This window comes from Oncorhynchus kisutch, linkage group LG18, assembly GCF_002021735.2.
Source record: "Oncorhynchus kisutch isolate 150728-3 linkage group LG18, Okis_V2, whole genome shotgun sequence".
Lineage (NCBI taxonomy): Eukaryota > Metazoa > Chordata > Actinopteri > Salmoniformes > Salmonidae > Oncorhynchus > Oncorhynchus kisutch.
The window spans coordinates 38,241,066-38,262,070 of NC_034191.2; the positions used below are offsets into that span (position 1 = coordinate 38,241,066).

The 21,005-nt window shown below is 42.1% G+C and overlaps 1 protein-coding gene and 1 long non-coding RNA gene across 3 annotated transcripts in view; both read right to left on the reverse strand.

The window, feature by feature from the left end:
• Window positions 1–21,005, reverse strand: part of LOC109909368 (limbic system-associated membrane protein) — a 1,000,013-nt gene that overhangs the window by 755,030 nt on the left and 223,978 nt on the right. The window lies entirely within an intron of this gene.
• Window positions 12,191–16,044, reverse strand: LOC116354762 (uncharacterized). Of its 2 annotated transcripts, none has more exons than XR_004203980.1 (4): window positions 15,964–16,044; window positions 15,746–15,852; window positions 14,161–14,341; window positions 12,191–14,060 (listed from the first exon to the last, which is right to left on the reverse strand). It is a non-coding gene; the product is annotated as an uncharacterized LOC116354762 (long non-coding RNA). The 2 variants fall into 2 exon arrangements; XR_004203979.1 differs by having other exon boundaries at window positions 12,424–14,060; window positions 14,161–14,369.

Below are 21,005 nucleotides of genomic sequence, written 5' to 3' on the forward strand. Positions count from 1 at the left end.
GGACAGCTCTCAAGCAGCCTTGCCCTTACCCCAGAGCCTTTGCTCGTCATATTCCCCAGCCAAGAGGGATTACACAATCATTTACGTGTCGCAAGGCAAAGTGGAAGATAAGTTTTGAGTTCTAACAAGCAAACCTTAGAGAATACCTCACATATACAGTGGATTCGGAATGTATTCAGACCCCTTCCCCTTTTCCTCATTTTGTTACTTTGCAGCCTTATTCTAAAATGGATTACATACATTTTTTCCTCATCAATCCACACACAATATCCCATAATGATAAAGCAAAACAAGTTTTTAGACATTTTTGCAAATGTATAAAATAAAATAAACTGACATTACATTGACATAAGAATTCAGACCCTTTACTCAGTACCTTGTTGAAGCATCTTTTGCAGCTCTTACAGACTCGAGTATTCTTGGGTATGATTATTGAAGCTTGGCACACCTGTATTTTGGGAGTTTCTCCCATTCGTCGAGCTCTGTCAGGTTGGATGGGGAGCGTCACTGCACAGCTATTTTCAAGTCTCTCCGGAGATGTTCGATCGGGTTTAAGTCTGGGCTCTTGCTCGGTCATTCAAGGACATTCAGAGACTTGTCCCGAAGCCACACCTGCGTTTTCTTAGCTGTGTGCTTAGGGTCGTTGTCCTGTTGAAAGGTTTTCATCAAGGATCTCTCTGTACTTTGCTTCGTTCATCTTTCCCTCAATCCTGACTAGTCTCCCAGTCCCTACCGCTGAAAAACATCCCTACAACATGCTTCACCGTAGTGATGGTGCCAGGTTTCTTCCAGATGTGACATTTGGCATTCAGGCCAAAGAGATCTTGGTTTCATCAGACCAAAGAACCTTATTTCTCATGGTCAGAGTCCTTTAGGTGCCATTTGGCAAACTTCAAACGGGCTGTCACGTGCCTTTTACTGAGGAGTGGCTTCTTTCTGGCCACTCAACCATAAAGGCCTGATTGGTGGAGTGCTGCAGAGATTGTTGTCCTTCTGGAAGGTTCTCCCATCTCCACAGAGAAACTCTGGAGCTCTTTCAGAGTGACCATGAGCACTTCTCCCCAGATTGCTCAGTTTGGCCGGGTGGCCAGCTCTAGGATGAGTCTAGGTGGTTCCAAACTTCTTCCATATTAGAATGATGGAGGCCACTGTGTTCTTGGGGACCTTCAATGCTGCAGAAATGTTTTGGTACCCTTCCCCAGATGTGTGCCTCGACACAATCCTGTCTCGGAGCTCTACGGGCAATTCCTTCGACCTCATGGTTTGGTTTTTGCTCTGACATGCACTGTCAACTGTGGGACCTTTCCAAATCAATTGAATTTACCACAGGTGGACTCCAGTCAAGTTGTAGAAACATCTCAAGCATGATCAATGGAAACATGATGAACCTGAGCTCAATTTTGAGTCTCATAGCAAAAGGTCTGAATATTTATGTAAATAAGCTATTTCTGTTTTCTGAAAACCTGTAATTATGGGGTATTGTGTGTAGGCTGATGAGGAAAAACATTCATTTAATCCAGTTTAGAATAGGGCTGTAAAGTAAAAATAATAGAAAAAGGGAAAAGGTCTGAATACTTTCTGAATGCAATGTATGCTCAAAGTTAAAAGTCTCATTGTTAGAAACATTGTTCCCCCCATTAAAACGGTTGTCCTCGCTGTATCTAACCATTGCCCCATCCAGTTTAATGTTTTGCAGTGTCTAGTTGCTTTAGTCTAAAGTATGAGCCCTGTAAGGTGCATAGCCAGTTGTGAAACATACTCGACTTTTAGCAACACAAATTTCCATCAAGGCAATTGATCAACAACCTTACTGTATCTCAGCCAATCAACTTAAGCTGCTGTAAACAAGCACAATTTACATGGAAATAGAGGGCATCACATCCCTCAATCCGTTGTGTTATTCATTGAGGTGAAAGATAGAGGGAACATTATTAGAAGTCTCCCCCTGTAACAGCACCGCTTACACCTTTTTCCTCACTGACAGATAAAGTGCTGTTGCCTGTACATTGATAAGGTGTCAGAAAGGATCAGCTCATAGCCATTTTATTCAATCATCCCATTGTCCTTGTTCTCTGCCAGGAAGGAAGTCAATGGCTTCTGAAATGAACCTCTAAAAGGAAGAGTGCATCCTGTGATTTGTCAGATTGAGACTTCCCATTTATAACAGCTATACGGAATATCAACTCAAAGGAAAAGAAGATCGTGGGTGTAATATGAAATGTAATTCAATAATGTGCATAACCATATTTCATAAGGAAGGTAGATAATATTTCCAGGCTCAATTTCCACACTCACTATAATATAAATTAGGGTTATTTAAAAAATGTAATAGCCATTCCTGAAAAGGTATACTGAGGATAGGAATGGTTTCCATTTCAAAACGATGTCATTTTACTTTATTAACATTGTATAGCTAACATGGCATTATTCATTTTTGGGGTTCATTGCAATCGCTCTCTATCAGTAGAAAATCACAAGATTCTGGGACAGTTTGTGCACATGACTGAAACCGCATCTCAGGAATTGCCAGCTAAGAACTAAAATGAATCCTATTTCATTTTTGCAGATGTGCGATTGAGACCAATGCTGGGAAAATGCATGACTGCTCAACAGGAGAAGCATACAAATTAAAAAAACAAGCTATAGCTCTAATTATATTGGAACTAGGGAGCCCAGCCTGAAGAGGAACACTCAGACCTGGCAGAGGGAAAAGATAGAGACTGAGAAGGAAGAGACTTGCATCTTTAGATCTATCTTATTTTTGAAAAGACAAATAATTTTTTTCTTCTCGTCTAAAAATAATAATAATAATGTCTGTTGGCTAAAACAGTGAGCAACATAGCAAAAAAAGCATTGGCATTTAAGAACAAAAAGCACAGAGGGAGAGTCGTTTCAATCATAATTGTTTTTTTATTTTCACAATTCATTCTCTATACTTGGTTCATCAAAAGATATTACTTCAGCTATTTTGTCTGTACAAAGTGCATGGCAGCATCCATATATGAAACACAAACACACTGACTGTGGCACAATATATTGTTCAATGGTAGGTTTCAATCATAAACCATCATCTGGATCCACAAAAACATCATAAAAAATCCTTGAGTGTCATTGTATGTTTGTGACCAGTGTCAGTCAATGACAATGCTTATAATTGCAGCTTTTCATAACGACCACGTCACAGAGACCTTCCATTATCGTCTGTCAGTCAGATGAAGACTCCTAAGTGCTTTAGTGTTTTTCTAATCCGTATTTAACCATCATAGACATCTGTGTCTAAAGAAATACAAATTGAAATCTCGTCGCCGGGAGAGGAAAAGGATAGAGAAAAGTAACAGTCAGATTTGACATAATCAGTAGAGACATGATTTTTTCAAATATGCTTTGTTTTCTCATCGTTTAGTATTTCGAGGTCAGCTCACCTGAAATATTAGACAACCCAGAAAAGTAGTTGTGGGGGATCATGGGAGGATGTAAATGATCCGCCCACGCATTCTCAAACAAAATCAAGATTTAATCTTAATCTAAGCAAACAAACACCCAGGTGTTCCTTCTACCAATCTTTTAAAATAGACTAGTACGCAAAAGCAAAAACCTCTCTCTATTCTTTGCTCTGGTAACCTCTCATCATGACCTCCAGCTGGCTGTGAAAGCAAGCCAATGTTTTTCAATCACTGTTTCCTGATATAGAGATATATTGAATATTGGATGTGGATATGAATATAATGTTACCTACATGAGGATCCAAGTTATATAAAGATATTATACAGATCTCCTCTATACAATCCTGCCTTCATGTGGTACACGGGTGTAGTGTATATAGGGCTTACCATTGAAGCAAAGAAACAAGGTGAACACAAACAGGAAATGAATTCCACTGGAGTGTCTCCCATACAACCAGGAGACGGCATTATCCCACACCGATGTTGGACTGATTGGAAGAGTCGGTCACATTGGGCCTGTAAAGAAGTCAGTCCAATGAATGAAGACATGGGTCATTGGCCTGGCCCAAATCACCTCTCTAAAACTGAGATTAAGCTCTCAGCTTAAGGTGATCGACTTGATAGGTAGATAGAGATAGGCAGATGTACCTGTTCTGGTTGTGGCTGTGACTGAGAACTTTCCCACAGAGTTAGATTCTAGCTCTATCAAAGACATGATTTCCCTCCAGGTCAGTCAGGGGTTGAAGGTAATCAAGTAGACTTCTTTAAGAAGTCAATGTAAGGTATCATTATGTTCCTCAGGGGGGAAAGCTTCTCAACATCAATTGTGTACCCTCTCTATATCTGTCTGTCACAGCTGAATGTGCCGTTTTATACTGGCACGGTGTGGACAATTCAAATGAATGATTCAATAAGTATTACAAGTATAATAGTTGACTATTTCTGATGAAAAGGTGGTGCTAAAAAAAATACTCAATGTAGTCTGTTGTTTTTACTTTGAAAAGTAAAGACCTTGGTGTGTCTGGACTCTAAACAAACCGTTCGGGAATCATGCTGATTTCTGTCTGATGCATTGAATATGAAAGCTGTTAAATTCAGCAATTTACAGCAGCAACATGCCTGCCCCTCAGTGATAAACAACAATAAAAGAAATTGAGAGCATCCTGTCGGGCTGTATCACCGCCTGGTACGGCAACTGCTCCGCCCACAACCGTAAGGCATTCCAGAGGGTAGTGAGGTCTGCACAACGCATCACCGGAGGCAAACTACCTGCCCTCGAGGACACCTACACCACCCGATGTCACAGGAAGGCCATAAAGATCATCAAGGACAACAACCACCCGAGCCACTGCCTGTTCACCCCGCTATCATCCAGAAGGCGAGGTCAGTACATGTGCATCAAAGCAGGGACCGAGAGACTGAAAAACAGCTTCTATCTCAAGGCCATCAGACTTGTTAAACAGCCACCACTAGCATTGAGTGGCTGCTGCCAACATACTGACTCAACTCCAGCGACTTTAATAATGGAAAAATGTATGTAAAAATGTATCACTAGCCACTTTAAACAATGCCACTTAATATAATGTTTCCATACCCTACATTACTCATCTCATATGTATATACTGTACTCTATACCATCTACTGCATCTTGCCTATGCCATTCTGTACCATCACTCATTCATATATTCTTATGTACATATTCTTTATCCCTTTACACTTGTGTGTATAAGGTAGTTGTTGTGAAATTGTTAGGTTAGATTACTCGTTGGTTGTTACTGCATTGTCGGAACTAGAATCACAAGCATTTCGCTACACTCTCATTAACATCTGCTAACCATGTGTATGTGACAAATAAAATTAGACTTGATTTGATAAACACTGAACCTCAGACAGGATCTGTAAGATTGTACTTGATAAGACTTTGTACAGGGTGTCACACGGTGATCTGTTTCACCTGTCTTTGTGATTGTCTCCACCCCCCTCCAGATGTCGCCCAGCTTCCCCATTATCCCCTGTGTATTTATACCTGTGCTCTCTGTTTGTCTGTTGCCAGTTCAAGTCAACCTGCGTTTTGTCTCAACTCATGCTTTTTCCAGTCTCTCTTTTCTTGCCCTCCTGGTTTTTGACCCTTGCCTGTCCTGACTCCGAGCCTGCCTGCCTTTCCACTCTGCCTGCCCCTGACCCTTAGCCTGCCTGCCGACCTGTACCTTGCCCCCCTCTGTATTACCAACCTTTGCCTTATCCTGAGCCTGCCTGCCGCCCGGTACCGTTGCCCCACCTCTGGTTTACTGACCACTGCCTGCCTTGACCTGTCTATTGCCTCCCCCCGTTGGAATATTAAACTATTGTTATTTCGATGTGGTTTGCATCTGGGTCTTACCTTTATACCTGATACAGGGATTCTCATCCAGAACACTATAATCGTCTTATGCACACTTAATTTAACGAGCATACCTCAAACAATATGACATAAAGCTTCACTAATATAGCCTCGCATTTGGAGAGTTTATTTCTATATAAATTATGAAACAATCCATATTCATGAAAAATGTATAGATGATTATATTATGTAGTGTTCTTTCTTGGAAAACTACCAAACAGAAATGCAGTCTCATCTCGTAAGTTTGGAGGGAAAGTTTAATTCAAAGCAAGACTCAAGGTAGTGAATCATAGCAAATACTGGGCTAAACATCTCAACAACACTGACAAATGTTACATGGCCCATTTCTCTTTTAATATACAATCAAGTGGAATTTTGTCTATTTGCAATTTTCTCTACTTCCTTTCCACTCGCTAGGAAGGAAAAGGACACTGAGGATGCTTTCATCGTCTTACAGTACTTGGAGGACTTGACATTGACAAATATCAAAGGCTAAATGAATTAAACATTCAAATATAGAAAAAGCAAAGAGACAAACATGAAATAAGCTGATTATTAAGCTGATTTGAATATGATTTGCATAGCATAAGTCTTCATTAGAATATGAGTGTGGACTTCTATGACATTGAGCTTGAACAGCCTTATCCAGTCACCACCCTGTTCATCTCAAGCGAGCTCAATGGGGCAGCTTAGTTAATGTTCCACACACAAACACACTCGCATCAGCACACAAAAGCATAATCACACACACACACACACACACACACACACACACACACACACACACACATGCGCAACTGCACACACACACACTACATCACAGGCTACCATAATTAGCTCCCCTCTCTAAGTGGCCTCAGGATGTGTTTTTCTTTTATCCACCAACACACACTATGAATAATGGAAATGAAAAGAAATGTAATAAATGGACATATATTGATACTTTACTTGAGTTATGATGAATAGATGTGAGAAAGAACCTAAAAAAAACAAAAACATACTGGTAACGTAGGCAAAGGAAATTAGCTAACAGTTACCACAACGTTAAAGAGTACACCCACATGCTGTATGATATATTTGTAAAAAGATTCATGAGAGAAACACGTTAGGGAGAAAAGCAATGGGTAGGGGGTGGACTGTATTTCATGATACAATGAAAGCAAATGGAAACTCAGGATTGCTATGTGGGAGATGAAGTGGCCAAACTGTTTGACCCAGCAGCTGTGATTTTGTTTTTGACTGGAGTTTCACTTGAGATTCCTCTGAGGGAAGTGGGGAATGGATTACAGGGGCATGGATAGGGTGGGACCCAGGGCAGATTGACTATAGCTATAGGTCACGTCCAAAGGCGAAGAGGTGAGCAGACTAAAAGTCTATGGGCAGACATGGTCAACTGTGTTTTCCTCCATAGCTTCAATGATTTAACCCTTTCACAATGTTAACTGTCAAGATAGAACCCTACTAGAACCCTACCCTACCCTAACCCTCACTTTGAATTATTTCAGTTCTCTTAGACAGATAAAAGTCAACTTAACTTCCTCATTACAGATTGCTGTAAAATGTAATAAACCATATCAACCATTTGATCTGTTCCAGGACTTTGCCCTCATTCAGATATAGGGAAACGTGCCATTTCAGATGCAGCCAGTGTTTCTTAAGTCACTCTGCAGCGGTAGATATATGATGAATTATTGAGTCACTAGTCTTTACGTAATGGTCATCTGCATTGGAAATCTCTGAAGAGCAACAATAGAATTATTCCAAAGATCCTTGTTGTACAGTGTTGTACAGAGGCAATCTCTCCAAAACTACTGACTTGGTCATACCTGCGCCGAAATTGTTCATCCCATCTAATTTTACTCCATTCCATTTCATCTCAGACTTCAGATGGACTTTCTTGACCTCTGCTCTCAGGTTAACAATCTGCTCAAACCTCTCTGCCTGAGCCCCTTTGTACACAAGTGGAACCTGGGGACAACAACAGTGACATCGTCTGGTGGCCAAAAAACAGTCGTAAATATTCACAACTGTTTCTAGTCTCACTACATCCACAGTAGTGTTATGACTGATACTTGTTTCAAGGACTTCAGCTCATTCTGAATGCACAAAGGTAGTTTGACACAGAGTTGAAATCGTCAGACTGAATTTCTGAAGCGGATAAACGAATGCAGCAGCTACTGTAAGCACTGTTATTGTAAGGCCGTGGGATACCAGAGTGTCTTGGAATGATGATTAATCAGCATCTTTAGTTAAGTGTTGTCATTGTTAGGCCTACCCACTTGTTTAAAGGCTACAATATTGTAATCAATATTATTATTCCTTTCTAGTTTTTATGTTTATGCTAAATTAGAGCAATCACTGTGTAACAACGGGCACCCTTGTCGAGTCATAATTTAATAATAGTGTGGTTGCCTGCTCTAATGGTGAGAGCTTGTAAATGACGCAATGAAGCTGTTGTTCAACTGCCTCAAGAGTTATTTAAGTACAGTCCTCCGTGTACCTTTTAGTGGAATCCAACCCTGCCTGACAAAGCAATCACTAAAAGTCTGCAATCCAATATCAAACACCTCCATTGTGTTTCAGGGTGTCGCAATCAGTCAAGATTTCCAATTAGATATTTTATGACATATGTGTTATCAATGTGCTCAGCTGGTCTGCAAGCTCCTTACTAATTTCATCCTGCATTATGCAGCGCTTTCTTTAAAAACCCTGTTCCCCGAACGCCGATGATGTGGATTTCGATTAAGGCAGTTCACCCGCACCTCTCTGATTCAGAGGGGTTGGGTTTAATGCGGAAGACACATTTCAGTTGAATGAATTCAGTTGTACAACTGACTAAGTATGCCCCTTTCCCTTCCTTTCCCTTTCCCAAAGAAATCTGATCCCTCAAGTGAAAAGGTACTACTTATACTAGTGGTGGATTCTCTGATCCACCTCTACGCAGATGACACAATTCTGTATACTTCTGGCCCTTCTTTGGACACTGTTAACTAACCTCCAGACGAGCTTCCATGCCATACAACTCTCCTTCCGTGGCCTCCAATTGCTCTTAAATGCAAGTAAAACTAAATGCAGGCTCTTCAACCGATCGCTGCCCACACCTGCCCGCCCGCCCAGCATCACTACTCTGGACAGTTCTGACTTAGAATATGTGGACAACTACAAATACCTAAGTGTCTGGTAGACTGTAAAATCTCCTTCCAGACTCACATTAAGCATCTCCAATCCAAAATTAAATCTAGAATCAGCTCCCTCTGTCACGTGTCAAATATTTCTCTATTTGGTTAGGTCGGGGTGTGATTTGGGTGTGCATTCTAGTTTTTCTATTTCTTTGTTGGCCATGTATGGTTCCCAATCAGAGGCAGCTGTCTATCGTAGTCTCTGATTAGGGATCATACTTAGGCAGCCTTTTTTCCACCTTTTTTAGTTTGTGTGATCTTTTTTGTGTTTTTGTGTAGTGCCTGTGAGCACTCTAGTTGTTACGTCTAGTTTACTGTTTATTGTTTTTGTTGGTGAGTTTCATTTTAATAAACATGTGGAACTCTATGCACGCTGCGCCTTGGTCCGCTCATTTCAACGAACGTGACATCCTATTTCTAAACAAAGCATCCTTCACTCATGCTGCCAAACATACCCTCGTAAAACTGACCATCCTACCAATCCTTGACTTTGACGATGTCATTTACAAAATAGCCCCCAACACTCTACTCAACAAATTGCATGCAGTCTATCACAGTGCCATCTGTTTTGTCACCAAAGTCCCATATACTAACCACCACTCTCGTTGGCTGGCCCTCGCTTCATACTCGTTGCCAAACACACTGGCTCCAGGTCATCTACAAGTCTCTGATAGGTAAAGTCCCCCATTATCTCAGCTCTCTAGCAGGTTTGCACACACCTCATTTGCACACACTGTATATAGATTTTCTTCAGCTGTATTATTGACTGTATGTTTTGTTTATTCCATGTGTAACTCTGTGTTGTTGTATGTGTCTAACTGCTTGCTTTATTCTTGGCCAGGTCGCAGTTGTAAATGAGAACTTGTTCTCAACTTGCCTACCTGGCTAAATATAAAATACTGAATAATAATCATATGAACTGTAACTAAAATCCATTAAATTGTTGCATGTTGTGTTTAGATTTTTTCAGATATAAGTTTCTAATTATGTCAGAAAGTCACTTTTATTGCAAGTTAAAGCATACTGTTAGTTAGCTAGCAAATGTTAGCTTGCTAGCTAATGTTACGTGTATGATCTATCATTTGCATTGCTAGTTGTAGCCTAATGTTAGCTAGCTAACATTTAACCTAGTTTGTTAGCTTTAGCTACCTGCAGATTCATACAACAGTTATGACAATGTTTGTATTGGTAGTAGTATGAGTTGGGATTATCCCGGTTCATTGATTAGCTAGCTAGCTACCTGGCTATCTGCATGTCAAAACAAAAAAGACTTCACTTCGACCAGATTATTACAATACCCATCAAATTAGCCAGGTGTGTCTGGGGGTGATTACGGCAATCTATTGTATTTCATGAGCATGTGTACATGTCAATATTGACCCATCCACTCAGCTAGATGTGGCTGGGGGTGGTTATAGTATTTCCTTCACATGACCCATCAATCGGGTAACTAACAATGACAAAATATTTCTACCTGGACACTTTCTGTTTTTGATATTGCTACTATGCAAGTAACCACTTCACTGTACCGTTTACACCTTCTGTATCCTGTGCGTGTGACAAATAAACTTTTAGTTGATATAGTGTGTGTTTACCACATGGCATCACATGTCGATCCTTAAAGAGATGGGTGGGGCTAAGGCTTAAGAGGATGTGAATGATGCTGAATGGGTGTAAAGAAGAGCTCTCCAGTAGCTGTTCCAAAACATTCAATGGCCATTTTCTCAAAAGTGGGGTTATAAGTTTATCAACTTTCAAAGCAGAATTACTTTCCCATTGTTCTTCAACTACAGTGTATGATATATCATTTCTAGGTAAGAGTCTCTACTTCTATCCAATGTAAAAAAAAAAACACGATGTCAAATTTTGCTACATAAGACCGAATTGAGACTGTCGGTCACATACAGTGCCTTCGGAAAGTATTCAGACCCCTTGACTTTTCCATATTTGATTGCGTTACAGCCTTATTCTAAAATGTATAAAAAAACAAATTCTCATCAATCTACACACAATATCCCATAATGACAAAGCAAAAACAGGTTTGTAGACATTTTTAGTAATTTATTAACCTTTTGACACGCATGTTCTAAATATGAATAAAGGCCCTTACAGCTTGAGTTCTTTTTGCACGTGGTACCATAATTCTATGCTGCTGTTCTAGATTTTGATTGTTGCATTTTTTTATGCTATTCTCTACACCCCTCATTGTTTCAGTACCGCAATGTCTGCTTCATATGAGGCTTTATAAAACATTCTTCCCATAGTAGTAGCAGTGAGATTCTATAGTATTATTGATAATTGTATAATTATTATTATCTGAAGGTGGCTTTCATATTAGTCAGTCTGAGGGGTTGTGCGTGTGCGATAGGGCAGGAAACCTGAGGCACTAAATCTGGTGTATTTGATACAATAGTGACATACAAAGAGTGGGAGCGGGGTATGAGCATATATTACATTTGCCGACCATGGCTAAGGTTGGCATCGTAAATACTTTTTCTTCATTTTTAAAAATTAACTTAATTTATTCTCCCCTGGAAAAACATGGCTACAGAGGTGGCTACATTTAATCACCGTGTTAACATATTATCACCACTGGACATGTAGCCTAAAGTTGCCTGCCTCGTCACCAAGCGAGGAAGATATATTATGGCATGGATAGGTTTTAGCCTGGTCGAGGCGGAGGATAATGAGTACAGCGTGGTGGACAAAGTCATGTGAGCAACAAAAGTGAGGTAGTTTGTGCAGGCGATCAGATTGAATGGTGTGTGGGTGTAATCAGCTATATTGTATGCAGAGACCGTGGCATGAGTGAAACGAGGTTGTAGATATTATGGGATATCGTAAACTATGGAGCTAGACAGGATTATCTAGGTTTATGCTTTGGCGCCATCTACGGGCTGAATGTTACATGGGTGGACCAGCTATCGCTCTCCTTCCAAAACGAGATTATATTTGTATAAACTTTAAGTATTACTAACCATACCGTATATTCCTATGAAAAGTCAGTGTACTGTAACAACTCAATTCGTGCTTTTCCGTCTAAAGTAGTCTACAGATTAGGTTAAAGGTTGAAATAATCAGATAATTTTTTCCCTAGCCAACAACCATTTTGCCAAATGGCCAAATGATAAAACAGAATTGCAACAATGCATTACAAATCAAGGAATAAACAAAAATTGATCACATACTTTTCTTGTTCTGTTTTATTTCAGAAATGGAGCCCAGGAGTGAAACAAAGTAAATAAACATATGTAACATTTCCATCTTTTTTGTACATTTTTTTAAAAGAACATTTCTCCAATCCTGCCTCGCCCACTATGCATCAGTGGGTGAGGCAGGGTAGCCTAGTGGTTAGAGCGGTGGACAAGTTCAAATCCCCGAGCTGACAAGGTTCAAATCTGTCGTTCTACCCCTGAACAAGCAGTTAACCCACTGGTCCTAGGCCATCATTGAAAATAAGAATTTGTTCTTAACTGACTTGCCTAGTTAAATAAAGGTTTTTTTAAAATAAAGAAAAACACATCAAGTCATACATTTCAATACAATTGTTGATTACATACTTTTCTTGTTCTGTTTAATTTCAGAAATAGAATGCAGGAGTCAAACAAAGTATTTAATTTCAGGCAAGCATGTGTTACATATATGTTTTGGGGAGAACATTTCCCCAATCACCCCCATCAAACACCTCAAGTCATACATTTCAATACACTTTACAATTATATATTTTTGAAGTATCAGCATAAAGCAACGAATGTATCAGCCACTATAAGCCTACTTTCAATTTAGTAGTGCTTCAGAGTGTGATACTCACCAAAGTAAGGAACTGCAGACAAGGCTGTGTCACATGGTGTACTTGGTCAATTGCCTTTGTTTCTGTCCTCGGGTAGATTGTAGACAGACCTTGCAATAGCTCCTTGTGCTTTTTCCTTGCAGGGTGGTCTGAGGGACATCACTTGGAAAGTGGAGTCCAGTGAGGCTTAGAGGTTTGTACGAGGCAGGCCGGCCCCCAGCAGACGGACAATGAGGAGTGTGGTGGTCCTCAAGGAGCCTGCCGCATCAGATTTATCCTGTATTGCTGGGACAAGATCACCTGTCCTGTGACCTGCCGGTGGACAATGTGGTCATTAAGGAGAGCTATATATCTTGTACCTTTTAAGGGACTTTCTGGCACACTCAACAAAATGGTTCTGCATGTGCACTTTGTCAACTGCTCCCATCGTCTTGTTGTGCTCCAAGACACAGTCTCTCTTCATTTTCCTCTCTCTGGTGACATAGTCCAGATTTCCTGTGTCCGATATTTTGGAGGTGTGCACAGTGGACAGAACATGGGTTTGTCGTGCCATTTTACTGCCATTACCTCCCTGTTTGTTTGGAACTCCACCTCCCCCTTGCTCATTTTGTTTTTGAATATTGGCATCCCCTTCCTATTTGATCTCACTGTGCCATGGGCCCCTGTGTTCTCCCTCATAAGGTTCTGGAAAAGGGTAGGGCTACTGTACCAGCTGTCCACAAACACAGTGTGCCCCTTTCTGAGGTAAGCCTGCAGAATGGGGATCACCACTGATCCAGATATGCCAAGACCCTCAAAAAGCCTTATATCTGTGGTGGCGCCTGTGTATATGATCAGGTCCTGTACATATCCTGTCAGACAGTCACATAAAACAAAAGAACCTGACTCCAAATCTGTGGCGCATTGATGGGATGTATTGGCGGAATTACAAGCCTTCCTTTCCAAGCCATGAGAGACTCATCAGTCCTTGTGAGAAACAAACACTCTTCCAAATGCCCTGGTGAAGATGCCCAGGACATTACCGAATTCTGTTGGCAGTGGCGTTGTTCACAAAGTGGAGCGCTCTCAACAAGACAAGGAAGCCGTCCTGGGAGAAAAAAGGTTGGGGGGAAAAAGGGTCTGCAGCATTGGGTCAGTGGACCAGTAGTCCCTCACAGAGCCCTTCTTCACAAGGAAGGTACACATTTCACCGATGGTATGTGTTCACCCATTTTGAGAGCTTCCCTTTTACACCAGGGGCAGTCTTTTCTTTCATTTCAAGAGAATACCTGCAAACAAATATGCATATTTAGTAGGCTTAAGGCATTCTGAATTTTGATACATTTGAAGAGAGCCTTGGATTTTTCTGAAATATGATAATGGACATACCTGTTAGTTTCCTACACCACACTCTCCATCAATTCTTTATCAAGGAAAGTTTAAAACAGGCAGGGGGCTTTGTATACCAGACAGGCTGTAATTGAAGTCTATCTCTGATGGTGTGTGAAGTGACAGGATCTCCAGCAACTGGGACCATCCTCTTCATCTTCAAACTCTTCTCCCTCACAGCCTACAAGATTGACAGGGATCTTCATTGCCTGTGAGGTTGGGGTGGGCACCATATTCCTCAAGCTCATAGTCCAGAAGGTTGGGGGGCAGATATTCCTCAGGACTATCTGATTGATCCGACTCACTCTCATACACAGATTGTTCATCAGAATGACTTAATATTTCTCGCATCTCCTCATCAGTGAGGCGTTTCCTATTGAAATCGGACATTATATCTATACTCAATGACTATCAGTGTCTGCCAAGAGTTACGTTTTTCTGTCAGGACTGACTTAGATTATAACTATGGTTACTCTGGGCTGCTAGCTAAGATCCCCATTTCAGGGGTTTTATTTTGAATCTCCTGTGTTTGCCCCCCCCCCCCCAATTCGCATTACAGCTACACTAGGCAGTAGGCCTGTATTTGGGTGATTATCTGTGAGGTGATATCATTTTATTTGCAGATATGTATCTGTTGGTCACAGATACCTTTAAAAAAAACTCACAATGGGCCTCAGGATCTCGTCACAGTATTTTTGGGCATTCAAATTGTCATCAATAAAATGTGACTGACCGGCTCAAATCGGTGTTATGTAGAATAACTTTTTTTTTTTTTACATGGGATGAAAGTAGAGACTCAGAGCTACAAAATGGAAAATCATACACTACAGCAGAGGGACAATGGGAAAGTAATTCTGCTTTGAAAGTTGACAAACTTGAAAACTCACTTTGAATGTTTAGGCTGTTATGTTATCCTGAGCATTGGTGAGTGTGACTGTGCTGTCAGATTGTCAATTTCGCTCTCAGAGCGCGCTCTGGCCGATGAGTAGGGTTGATCCAAACGTTCTGACCTCACAACGGCAGTCAAGTACCAAAGCTAACTGTCTAACATTGGCTAGCTACTTCCAGACACAAATGAGAAAACACCCATACCCATGGTTAGGCTGTTTTCATGTCATCCAGAGTGTTGGTGACTAACTGTGCTGGTGGCAACAATTGAATTACGCTTTTTTTTTTACTGACACTGGCCATATTCAACAGGTGTCGGGTATTCGGAAATTCATCAGTTATTCTGCGCTCTGGCACACTTAGACTCGAGTGCTCTGAAATCGGAGTAGATGGCCAGACAGAATTTACGAATGCACACGAAATCGAAATGGTTACCTGCATAGTGAAGACTTTTGTTAAGACATGTAGCTAGCTAACCAACCAGGTTCAATGTTATCTAGGTAACATTAGGCAATAGCTAGCCAAGCAAATCTCTGAGATACGAATAATAAGATCAAACACGCAATGTTAGGTAGGGAGCCAGCCAGCTAATGTTAGCTAGCTACCTAACAGTACACTTTAACTTGAAATGAAACCACTTCGTGTCAAAATTAGAAACGTGTAATATCTGAAAATGTAGCTAGCTAGACTATCTTACCTGTATACATCGTTCATGGATGGACGTGTGCGTCTCCTGTCGGATGCCATGATTGCCCTTAGTTTGAAGATGTAAACCGGAGACAGGTGTTGTCTCCATCTCCTTAGCTATCACACACAAAATCAATCCAGAAAGTGGAAAGCAACACTTATGAAGTTTTACTACACAATACATTTTTTTTAAAGCAGTGTTAGACAGCATTACCTAGACATACTGACCAGCTCAAATAGACAGAGGTGTGCTATATGGTAGACCAATACAAACTCAACTCTCGGGAATATCCAGCCAACTCATGATCCCAGCCAATCATGGGTAGCGGGAAGGTTCCCCCCTCTTTTTCTATGGCTAAACCAACTAGGCTCGTAATTTAACAATTCTATTCATATTTACAGATGGCATACAAGTTTGTTGTTCAAGCACATGAAAGTAAACATGTTTGTGAAGGCATTTCTGCCAAAATACGCATTTTGTTAAAAATAATAAATTACGTTCAAACGGCTCTCCTGTGAAGTAGTGACCCGCGACATATGCATAGTTTCCTGAAACAGGTCACAAATACAATTGCAAACCGCTCGTTCCCACGATGTCATACACGTGGTCTGCGGTTGTGAGGTCAGTTGGATGTACTGCCAAATTCTCTAGGTGGCTTATGGTAGAGAAATGAACATTAAATTCTCTGGCAACAGCTCTGGTGGTCATTCCTGGAGCCAGCATGCCAATTGTATGCTCCCTCAAAATGTGAGACATCTATGGCATTGTGTTGTGTGACAAAACTGCATATTTAAGAGTGGCCATTTATTGTCCCCAGCACAAGGTGCACCAGTATGTGATTGTACGCATCAAAGGGTTAATAATAAAAAATATAAAAAAATATAATAAGTAAATATATAGGGGCCTCCCGAGCCAACGCGTTACTGCTTTTAATTTCACCTCGTTGAGGAGACAAACTGAATAATCACGAGCAGGGTAATGTTAAGATGGCGCTGGAGAAGAAAGTTGACGTTTTACGTGTTCCTATCCGATTGTTTTTTTGTTCATTTCTTTGCGTTGTTTGTAACTTATTTTGTACATAATGTTGCTACTACAATCTCTTATGACTGAAAATAACTTCTGGACATCAGAACTGAGATTACTCACCACGATCTGGCAGAATATTTTTTTTCCTTTAACGAGTCTGACGAGCCTGACGTGAATGACATACTTCTTTCCGGGGAACAGGCCTAGATCCCCATCATTTTCCTGAAGATACGGTGTAGAAAAAGGGGCCGGAGGGCGGGCAGCCTTCTGAGAATTTGTAGGCGATTGAATAAACACCCACTGCCTTCCATTCTGCTAGCAAACGTGCAATCTGTGAAAAATGTAATCGATGACCTATGCAGAAGACTAAACTACCAACAGAACATTCAAAACTGTAATATCTTATGCTTCACGGATCGTGGCTGAACGACAACATTATCAACATACAGCTGCCTTGTTATACGCTGTATCGGCAGGATGGAACAGCGGCATCTTGTAAGACAAAGGACGGCGGTATATGTATTTTTGTAAATAACAGCTGGTGCACGATATCTAAGGAAGTCTTGAGGTTAAGCTCGCCTGAGGTAGAGTATCTCATGATAAGCTGTAGACCACACTACCTACCTTGAGAGGTTTAATCTGTATTTTCCGTAGCTGTCTACATACCACCACAGACTGAGGCTGGCACTAAGACCACACTCAATGAGCTGTTATCCGCAATAAGCAAACAGGAAAACGCTCACCCAGAGGCGGCGCTCCAAGTGACCGGGGACTTTAACTGAAACTTAAATCAGTCTTGCCAAATTTATATGAGCATATTCAAATGTGCAACCAGAGGGAAAAAAACTCTGGACCACCTTTACTCCACACACAGAGACGCATACAAAGCTCTCCCTTGCCCTCCATTTGGCAAATCTGACCATAATTCTATCCTCCTGATTCCAGCTTACAAGCAAAAATTAAAGCAGGAAGCACCAGTGACTCGATCAATAAAAAGTGGTCAGATGAAGCAAATGCTAAGCTATAGGACTGTTTTGCCAGCACAGACTGGAATTAGTTCTGGGATTCCTCCAATGGCATTGAGGAGTACACCACATCAGTCATTGGTTTCATCAATAAGTGCATCGATGACGTCGTCCCCACAGTAACTATGCACATACCCCAACCAGAAGCCATGGATTACAGGCAACATCCACACTGAGCTACAGGGAAGAGCTGCCGCTTTCAAGGCTTGGGACTCTAACGCGGAAGCTTATAAGAAATCCCGCTATGCCCTGAACTATCAAACAGGCAAAGTGTCAATACAAGACTAAGATTGAATCATACTACACCGGCTCTGACGCTCGTCGGATGTTGCAGGGCTTGCAGACTACAAAACCATTACAGACTATAAAGAGAAGCACAATCGAGAGCTGCCCAGTGACACGAGCCTAGCGGACGAGCTAAATAATTCTATGCTCGCTTCGAGGCAAATAATACTGAAACATGCATGAGAGCACCAGCTTTTCCGGAAGACTGTATAATCACTCTCTCCACAGCCGATGTGAGTAAGACCTTTAAACAGGTCAACATTCACAAGGCCGCAGGGCTGATTACCAGGACGTGTACTCTGATCATGCGCTGACCAACTGGCAAGTGTCTTCATTGACATTTTCAACCTGTCCCTGTCCAAGTCTATAATATCAACATGTTTTACGCAGACCACCATAGTCCCTGTGTCCAAGAACACTAAGGTAGCAGGCCGAAATGACTACCAACCCGTCGGACTCAGGTCTGTAGCCATGAAGTGCTTTGAAAGGCTGGGCATGGCTCACATTAACACCATTATCCCAGAAACCGTAGATCCACTCCAATTTGCATACTTCCCAAACAGATCCACAGATGATGCAATCTCTATCGCACTCCACACTGCCCTTTCCCACCTGGACAAAAGGAACACCTATGTGAGAATGCTATTCATTGACTACAGCTCAGCGTTCAACACCATAGTGCTACCTGTCCCAGACCTGCTGTTTTCAACTCTCTAGAGACAGCAGGAGCGGTAGAGATACTCTGAATGATTGGCTATGAAAAGCCAACTGACATTTACTTCTGAGTTGCTGACCTGTTGCACCCTCGACAACCACTGTGATTATTATTATTTGACCCTGCTGGTCATCTATGAACATCTGAACATCTTCGCCATGTTCTTTTATAATCTCCACCTGGCACAACCAGAAGAGGACTGGCCACCCCTCATAGCCTGGTTTCTCTCTAGGTGTCTTCCTAGGTTCTGGCCTTTCTAGGGAGTTTTTCCTAGCCACCGTGCTTCTACACCTGCATTGCTTGCTGTTTGTGGTTTTAGGCGTTTAGGTGTTTCTGTACAGACCTTTGTGACATCAGCTGATGTAAGAAGGGCTTTATAAATAAATTTGATTGATTGATAGTGCCCTCAAAGCTCATCAGTAAGTTAAGGACCCTGGGACAAAACACCTGGATCCTGGACTTCCTAATGGGCCGCCCCCAGGTGGTAAGGGTAGGTGACAACACATCTGTCACGCTGATCTTCAACACAGGGGTCCCTCAGGGGTGCATGCTCAGTCCCCTCCTCTACTCCCTGTTCACTCATGACTGCACGGCCAGGCACGACTCCAACACTATCATTAAGTTAGCCGATGACACAACAGTGGTAGGCCTGATCACCGACAACGATGAGACAGCCTATAGGAAGGAGGTCAGAGACCTGGCCATGTGGTGCTTGGACAACAACCTCTCCCTCAACGTGATCAAGACAAAGGAGATGATTGTAGACTACAGGAAAAAGAGGACCGAGCACTCATCAACGGGGCTGTACGGGGCTGTAGTGGAGCAGGTTGAGAGCTTCAAGTTCCTTGGTGTCCACATCACCAACAAACTAACATGGTCCATGCACACCAAGACAGTGTGGAGAGGACAGGACAAAACCTATTCCCCCTCAGGAGACTGAAAAGATTTGGCATGGGTCCTCAAATCCTCAAAATGTTCTACAGCTGCGCTATCGAGAGCACTGGTTGCATCACTGCCTGGTATGGCAACTGTTCGGCCTCCGACCACAAGGCACTACCGAGGGTAGTGCGTATGGCCCAGTACATCACTGGGGCCAAGTTTCCTGCCATCCAGGACCTCTATACCAGGCGGTGTCAGATGAAGGACCTAAAAATTGTAAAAGACTCCAGCCACCCAAGTCATAGACTGTTCTCTCTGCTACCGCACGCCAAGTGGAACCGGAGCGCCAAGTTTAGGTCCAAGAGGCTTCTAAACAGCTTATACCCCCAAGCCATAATACTCCTGAACATCTAATCAAATGGCTACCCAGACAATTTGCAATGTGTGTGTGTGTGTGTAGGTGCATTTGTGTGTGTGTGTGTGTGTGTGTGTGTGTGTGTAGGGGTGTGTGTGTGCATCCACATACAGCATGTGTTTGAGTTCGTAAGGATGTAAACACATGCTCCTGTCAATGACAAGGTTGATTCTTTGTGTTGATGCTAGCTGTGTGTTTATCACAGTCACCCTTATTGATGCAGGCAGGCCGTGTCATTGGGAACATCAAGCGCCCATTGTGATTTTCTGAAACGTGCCCGCTTTGACCACACACAGAGGGAATGGCACCCGCCACCGCTGAGCATGTCTCTTCTGCCCGTGTCAACAGTCATGCCTGGGCACCGTCCGAAGTACTAATTGCCTGTCTCTCTCCTGGAAGACTCCTGGTTAAGACAGATAGCCCTTAATATCCTCCCTGGGATCCTGACAGGTTTGTTTGAGGTCTCCTCTCAGTAAACAAAAGTGTCAAGGCTAACCGATGGGGATAGATCCCAGAGTGACAGATGTTTGGGGCTTTTTTGTGTTTGCCAGTGAGTACAGGGGAGATTGTGTGAGCATCCATGTGTTTGGGTCATGGCAGTGTACATGAGAGAAGGCATAGATCTGAAAGGATGTTTGTGTATGTATAGGTTGTTCAATTATGGGAGATACTGAGAGTACAAAAGTGTTAATGTGTGTGTGTTTCCACGCAGCCGCATACATATGTGAATGTATGAAAAACGATACTCATGTCAGTGTCCCCTGAGGTGGCTGGCCCACATATCAGCCTCTCTGGGATCCACACACAGACGCGCGCTAGCGTTAATTAGCAGGCTGTGTATGGGGACTGTAATTGGGGATGGCACTTGTCAACAGGTTTACTCTGGAGACTGTCGTGTCCCTCAGCTGCTCTGCCATGATTACC